Genomic DNA, 7,030 nt, shown 5'->3' on the forward strand with positions numbered 1-7,030 from the left:
AATCAATTTGCGCTTCGCTTAATTCGGAATTTTTACTTAGTAGAATTATTATTTCTGTGTTGCCGAAGAAGGGGGGCTGAACACATTTTGCAGAGAACACCTTTCTGCGTTGGCGGCCTTCGGCCGCACTTAGGGATTATAACCCTCAGGCAGTAGAATTCTCCTTTCTGTTTTGCGAAGAAAAGGAGCTGAACACCTTTCTCAGAGAACACCTTTCTGCGTAGGCGGCCTTCGGCCGCACTTAGGGATTATAACCCTCAGGCAATAGAATTCTCCTTTCTGTTTTGCGAAGAAAAGGAGCTGAACATTTTCTTTTGTATTGATTTCCCCTGTATTCCTTTTTAATCATTGCCTTCTTTGTATGTATTGTTTTGTACAATATGGCAACACATGTTATGTGTCAGTTTGCAACCATGTGTTATTGTAAATATGCGTGATATTCAATGTAATTTACAAGTCGATAAAAGTTTAATTAAAGTGATTTATATACAAGATAAAATAAAAGAAAAGTGTGTAAAGTATTAAGTACAGTGTTATGTGCATTTATATATATAAAAGTATGCACAAATGCTTTTTTGTTAAGGAAACCAAGTGGAACGACTTAAGAAATTTTAACAACAAATAACTTATAAACAATGATATTATTTATATTTTTTAGTTATACATGTTTTAGAGGATACCTCCCTTAACATCCTGACCAAGTTTCATTTGTTAATTCCACCTGGTTTTCTTAAAACACAAGGTGCGGCTGACTACTAAAGAGCGAAATACACCACACAAGCGGCTTGTCAAACATTCTTCAAACCTACTTTTCCCATTTCGCCATACACCATGCAAACATGACTCGTTCAAGCAAAGAATTTTAGTTTTCTTCCAGTTCGCAATGCTAAATATTATGGTTTTCTTTCATTTTCCTCTCTTACGTCCTTACTCGGTGAAAATTTCGTTGCGAATGAGGCGATTTTGCTATACACAACGCAAGCGGTTTGATCAAACATCAACATGGCGGCCAGAAAATCAAAAAATTTTGATTTTTGCTCAAATTTCCCTCAAGCGGTTTGTCAAACCTTCAAACACCCCCATACACAGCACAAATGGCTTGAAGCAAAGGGAAATTTCGCTTGGTTTGTCAAACCGCTTGTGTGGTGTATTTCGCTCTTAAAGCCCACCCCCTTACTCTCCCAAAGAGAGAATGTTACTAAGTTTTGCGCAAACAGGAATTAGCAAACATTTGCAAGCTTCACTGCCAGCTGGCGTCCACAGTTGCATTTCGAGCATAATAAATTTTTTAAATTATTGCAGGTGGAAAACAAAACATGACCTATACGCATGATTCTATAATACAAGGTTGTGTAATTTGTGACAGCTAAAATTTGACACTCCAAAGGGGAAGAATGTGATCGCCTTTTGCGAAAACAGTAGTAGAAAGGTACTACAAAAAGTACGCAAAGTATTCAATTAGAAGTAAAGGTGTATTATTAATTCTGTGCGAATTTGAAATATATTTGGTGTTTTTAGTAAGCAACAGTGAATAGTAAAAACTTATATCTTTTAAAAAATAATTTGGGAAATCTTTAGCTATTTGTACAACGATTTAGGGGTGGGGGCGGAGTGGGAGGGGGCGTGGCTCCCCAAACCCCCCCTAAACGAAGGAGGATGAACGCCGCTTTATGTAGTCACAAATTAAAAAACTTTTACAAAAGTATTCTTAGATTAAAAAATTGTAAAACAAGTGGAGGTCCCACACATTTAATTATTGAATCATGATTTAATTATTGAATCATGTAATAATTTCACTACAACAAAGTAATGGGCTGTTTTTGCTTACGCGTAAAAGCACATTTAGCGCATTTAGCTCTAAATGCTACTCTAAATGTACATTTATCCATACAAAATTCGTCACCTAAATGCAACTAAATGCAACTCCATTTTTGCATTAAGAATCTAAATGCTAAAAGCAACCCTGTGATCTTCCAAAATTTCCACGATTCGAACATGGTTTAATGAGAAAAAGTGGCAACATTGCTTTTTCGAGTATACAGTCGCTAGCTGGGTTTCAGTGATCGCCGATCGAGATTTCATTTATTAATTTACATTATTTGGATAAAGAAAAGTTACGCAAATTCAACATCGATATGATGCTGATAGATATCTGGATTAGTTTGTGATCAACTCTGTTTGCTTTGTTTCCTAATTAAGTGTGGAAATTATAATTGACTGCACCGACAAATGAATATATACACAAACAAATGTTCGGTTATGGTTAAAACAATTCAAGTTTTTGTATTGAATTTTCGGTTTAGAATTTATTTTTTTTCTTTTTCAGTAGGGGTTTTTGCACATTATCTTTTCCGTGAGAATTTATCGTAATAGATACGGATCTGAATAAGCGACTGGAACACGGCTGTTTGTCAAAAGCATACTATTTCGAACTTGCGTAAATGTACATTTGCTAAATGCGGTAGCATGAACGCTCTTCGAAAACATATGTTCGAAAGTGCTAAATGTTGCATTTTAAATGCAGCAAAAACGCTGCATAAGCAAGCAAACAAATCAAAATGGCTGTATTACCAAAACAGAAGTGTGCTACCACATGTTCGAAAATTAGGCAGAGTAAAATACCCAACTTATATTTCATAATGACCTCCACAACATAAGTGTAGGTTTGAATATGTGCTTTTTAAATAACAACCTCTAAAAATATTTAAATTATGGCCTTTTTTTAACCAAAATGTATGTTTTTCTTTGGAAAATACATAATAATCCATATTTTTTGCATTTTTTAATAAACAATAGTAAAATAGCAAATATTTTACGCCTGCGTCGATATTTTTTATAATATAAAATATAAAAAAAAAATTAAAATTTGGAATAAAAAGTTGCGTGATCGCTTGCGGCTCTATTTAAAAAAATACCAATAGAATATAAAAAATATTATAAAAAATTATAGAACCTAAAAAAAGGGGAACCAGTAACCATAACAGACATCACTGGGGCGGCAGAAAGGGAATTCTAGTTACCTCATCCTTTCCCCAAGGCTATATCACTGTGGCGGTAGCCCCAGTTGGTGCACAGCAAAAGGAGAATTCTATTTGGTAAGGGTTATAATCCTAAAGCGCGGCCGAAGGCCAGCTACGCAGAAAGGAATTCTACGCAAAAATACTATGGACGCAAGTAAAAATTGTGATGATAAATCGTCTGGCAGCACCAACTTCGGTGTTCAGTTGCAACACTCGCACGTTTACTACTTCAATACTTTTATAAATGTTTTATCGCGGTTAAATAAACAAAAATAGTCATATTAGTTTAGGTTAGGTTACGGTGGGAGACCCGCAAAGGGGACTCACTTAGACATTGGGTTGTCCATTGTGATACCACATTACATAAGGGAGAAATTCATTTGAACGGTAACTGCGTAAAAACTACGAGAAGCGCTGGATGCTCATAATAAAGTTCTTCAAACTCCGGAGAGTCCCTCGGGAGACTCGATGAAATGCGCACCGAGATGCTTAAACCGTAATCTAGCGAATGCCGGGCAGTTGAGTAGGAAGTGCTGAGATGATTCCACCTCGTCTTCCAGGAAACTGCGGCAGTAGGGATCCGTGACGATACTGAGTCGCACCGCGTGGGTTCCCATTGGACAGTGTCCGGTCAGTACACCTGTGAAAATCAAGAGCTGCCGCTTAGCCAGCTGCAGTAGCTCCCCTGACCGCCCGCGGTCCTCAACCGGCCAGAAGGACCTTGCAACTTTGTAAGTCGAGGGTTTTTTCCCAGCGCTCGCTGAGCCGACCGTAAGCCCATCTGTCCAAAAGCAGGCCGCAGGTTGCCAACGGTACTCAAGGGTACCCTGCCTGGCCAGTTCATCAGCCCTGCAATTTCCCGCGATATCACTGTGCCCCGGGACCCAAATCAGTTTGATCTGGAAGTATTCTGATGCAGTTGAGAGAGAGGTCAGTCATTCCCCAACCAGTTTTGAACACACCATTAGCGATCCCAGCGCCCTGATTGCCGCTTGGCATAGCCAATCGGCTGCCTCTTTTATGGCGGCCACCTCTGCCTGAAAGACGCTGCAGAGATCCGGCAGTCTGAAAGTAAGATCTACTGAGAGCTCCTGACAGTAGACACCTCCTCCAAATCTCCCTCCCAGCTTCGATCCGTCCGTGAAGATGTTTATTGGACCTCTTCTCCAGAGGGTAGTCTCCATTCGTCCCTTGAGGGGATGTGCGTGGAGAAGGATCCTTTAGGGTGACTCCGGTCCATTTCTTTCGGCACGAAGTCGAAGCTTTCGAGAATCGTCGTGTGCCCGTGCTCTGGATTGAAAGAGAACCCAGAGCTTTTGATTTAATGGCTGAGCGAACCGCCGCTACTTTGCCCGAGATGTCGACAGGTGCGACATTGAGCATAGCGTTCAGCGCTAACGTAGGAGTGGTTCGGAGCGCCCCGCTGATCCCAACGAGGGCTGCCCTTTGCACGCGTGCACGGTAAAAAGAACGAGCTCCGTCTTTCCAGGATTGACAGCAAGCCCGCATCCAGCGGACCAATTTGTGACCCTGTTTAGGTACCCTTGCATAAAATCTTACAGAGTGTTCAAGAACTTTCCTCTGACGATGAGTGCCACGTCATCCGCGTAGGCGATAATCCGGCATCCTGTCCTTTGCAATTCCTCCAGGACGTCGTTTCTCACTACTATCCAGAGGAATGGTGCAAGGACGCCTCCCTGCGGGGTGCCTCTGCTTACTTTACGCTGATCAGAGGCGTTGCCCCATTCCGCTGTGACAGTNTGTTCCTAAAGGCGATACTTTTGGAAGCCGAGGCTAGGGTGAGGTCAAGGACATCTTGCCTTGCCGCGGTGATAAAGCTCGATTCGTTTCCTCTATTACAGATACATAAGTCTTCACTTAGAATGTAATCAANGATAATCCGGCATCCTGTCCTTTGCAATTCCTCCAGGACGTCGTTTCTCACTACTATCCAGAGGAATGGTGCAAGGACGCCTCCCTGCGGGGTGCCTCTGCTTACTTTACGCTGATCAGAGGCGTTGCCCCATTCCGCTGTGACAGTTCTGTCATGCAGCATGTGTGAGATGAGCCTTACTAGGTAGCTCTCGACTCCGAGCTTGGTAAGGGCTCTTATTATCGCCCCGGGATGGACATTATTGAAAGCTCTCTCGATATCAAGGAAGGTACCCACTACAAAATCGTTGTTTTTAAGAGACTATAATTTTGACGATTGAGTGCAGGGCAGAACGCTCTCGAGGAATCCTGCTTCTTATGTGCAGGGCAATCAGTCTCTAAAGTCTTCAATAAGAAAGATGAGAGACTGATAGGTCTGAAGTCCCTCGGGGATACATGAGAGTTCTTTCCTGATTTGAGGATGAACGTGACCCTTACGCACCTCCATGCCCCCGGTATGTACCCTCTTTCTAGGCAGCTCTCATAGATAGGGGTGAGCCAGCGACACGAGACCTCCACAGCCTTTTGCAGCTGCGAAGGAATGATGCCATCCGGTCCAGGGGACTTGAAGGGCTTGAAAGAGTCGATTGCCCAGAGCAGTCGGCGCCTCTCCAGTAGTTCACCGGAGGTAGAGGTAGAGCATTCGCCCTTTCCAATACCGGTAGGTTCACGCGGTGCAGAATTTTCTGGGAAATGAGTATCAAGGAGTAGCTTAAGCGATTCCCTCCACTCATCGCCCAGTTGCCCTCTTCGTCCCTCAGGTATCCCAAGGGTACGGGATTCCTCGCAAGGATTCGCCTAAATCGAGATGATTCATTTAAACCTACGGCTTCGCAGAAGTTTCTCCATGACTCGCTTTTGGCCTTTCTTATCTCGGACTTATAGATGCCTAGTCCGATCTTATAGAGTTCCCAGTCGGAGTGTTGTCCACTCTTCCTGGCTTTATTGAACAGGCGTCTACTCGTCGCTCTGAGTTCTGAGAGTTCCATCGTCCACCATTTTGGTCGTACTTTGCCCCCAGGCCTACTCAGCGGGCATGAGATTTCGATGGCACTCCTACAAGCTGATGTAAACTTATCCACCATAACATCAATCGAGCATCGGTGCTTAAGCTCTCCTGGGGGCCTCTGGGAGTAGTTCCCGAAGTTTTTTACTATAGAGGTCCCAGTTTGTTCTCCTAATGTTCCTAAAGGCGATACTTTTGGAAGCCGAGGCTAGGGTGAGGTCAAGGACATCTTGCCTTGCCGCGGTGATAAAGCTCGATTCGTTTCCTCTATTACAGATACATAAGTCTTCACTTAGAATGTAATCAAAAAGTGACTCACCTCTTGCATTGATATCTGAGCTTCCCCAGCACGAGTGTCGTGAATTTGCATCTGATCGACTGATTACATCGGCTTTCCGTCGCCTCGCTTCGGCTATGGCTTCACGTAGCAGTAATGGAGGTGGTTCCACCTCGTCATGGGCCATGTATGCGGATATAATCCAGAGCTTTCTGGCACCGCTATCCAGGCTGACAGTCACAATGTCCTCGTTGCTGAAATTAGGTAGAATTAGTGCTTTGAATTCGTTTCTGATGAGCACGCAGGATCTTGGTCTATCTACTAGATTCTGCACCATCAGCTTGAAATTAGGCGTCCTGATCCCGGAGATACCGCTACTGCTTAGCCACGGCTCCTGGATCAGGACTACGTCGGCTCCACCTTGCTCAAGGTGGAGGTTTATTTGCAGGATCTTCATCCTCCAAAGTCCGCTCCAGCCACGCCAGTTCGACGTCCTCGTTTACTGAGGCTAAGAGCCTCTCTTCCTCCGCCCTGTCGTAGAACCGTCCGATGCTNGGGATACATGAGAGTTCTTTCCTGATTTGAGGATGAACGTGACCCTTACGCACCTCCATGCCCCCGGTATGTACCCTCTTTCTAGGCAGCTCTCATAGATAGGGGTGAGCCAGCGACACGAGACCTCCACAGCCTTTTGCAGCTGCGAAGGAATGATGCCATCCGGTCCAGGGGACTTGAAGGGCTTGAAAGAGTCGATTGCCCAGAGCAGTCGGCGCCTCTCCAGTAGTTCACCGGAGG

At 43.8% G+C, this 7,030-nt stretch overlaps 1 protein-coding gene across 2 annotated transcripts in view; it reads left to right on the forward strand.

Moving 5' to 3' along the window:
• Positions 1–7,030, forward strand: part of LOC108358354 (Caseinolytic protease proteolytic subunit) — a 175,166-nt gene that overhangs the window by 1,210 nt on the left and 166,926 nt on the right. The gene's annotated exons all lie outside the window — the stretch shown is intronic.

Source organism: Rhagoletis zephyria, unplaced genomic scaffold (genome assembly GCF_001687245.7).
Source record: "Rhagoletis zephyria isolate East Lansing unplaced genomic scaffold, Rhagoletis_zephyria_1.1 Rzeph_scaffold_00240, whole genome shotgun sequence".
Taxonomy (NCBI): Eukaryota; Metazoa; Arthropoda; class Insecta; order Diptera; family Tephritidae; genus Rhagoletis; species Rhagoletis zephyria.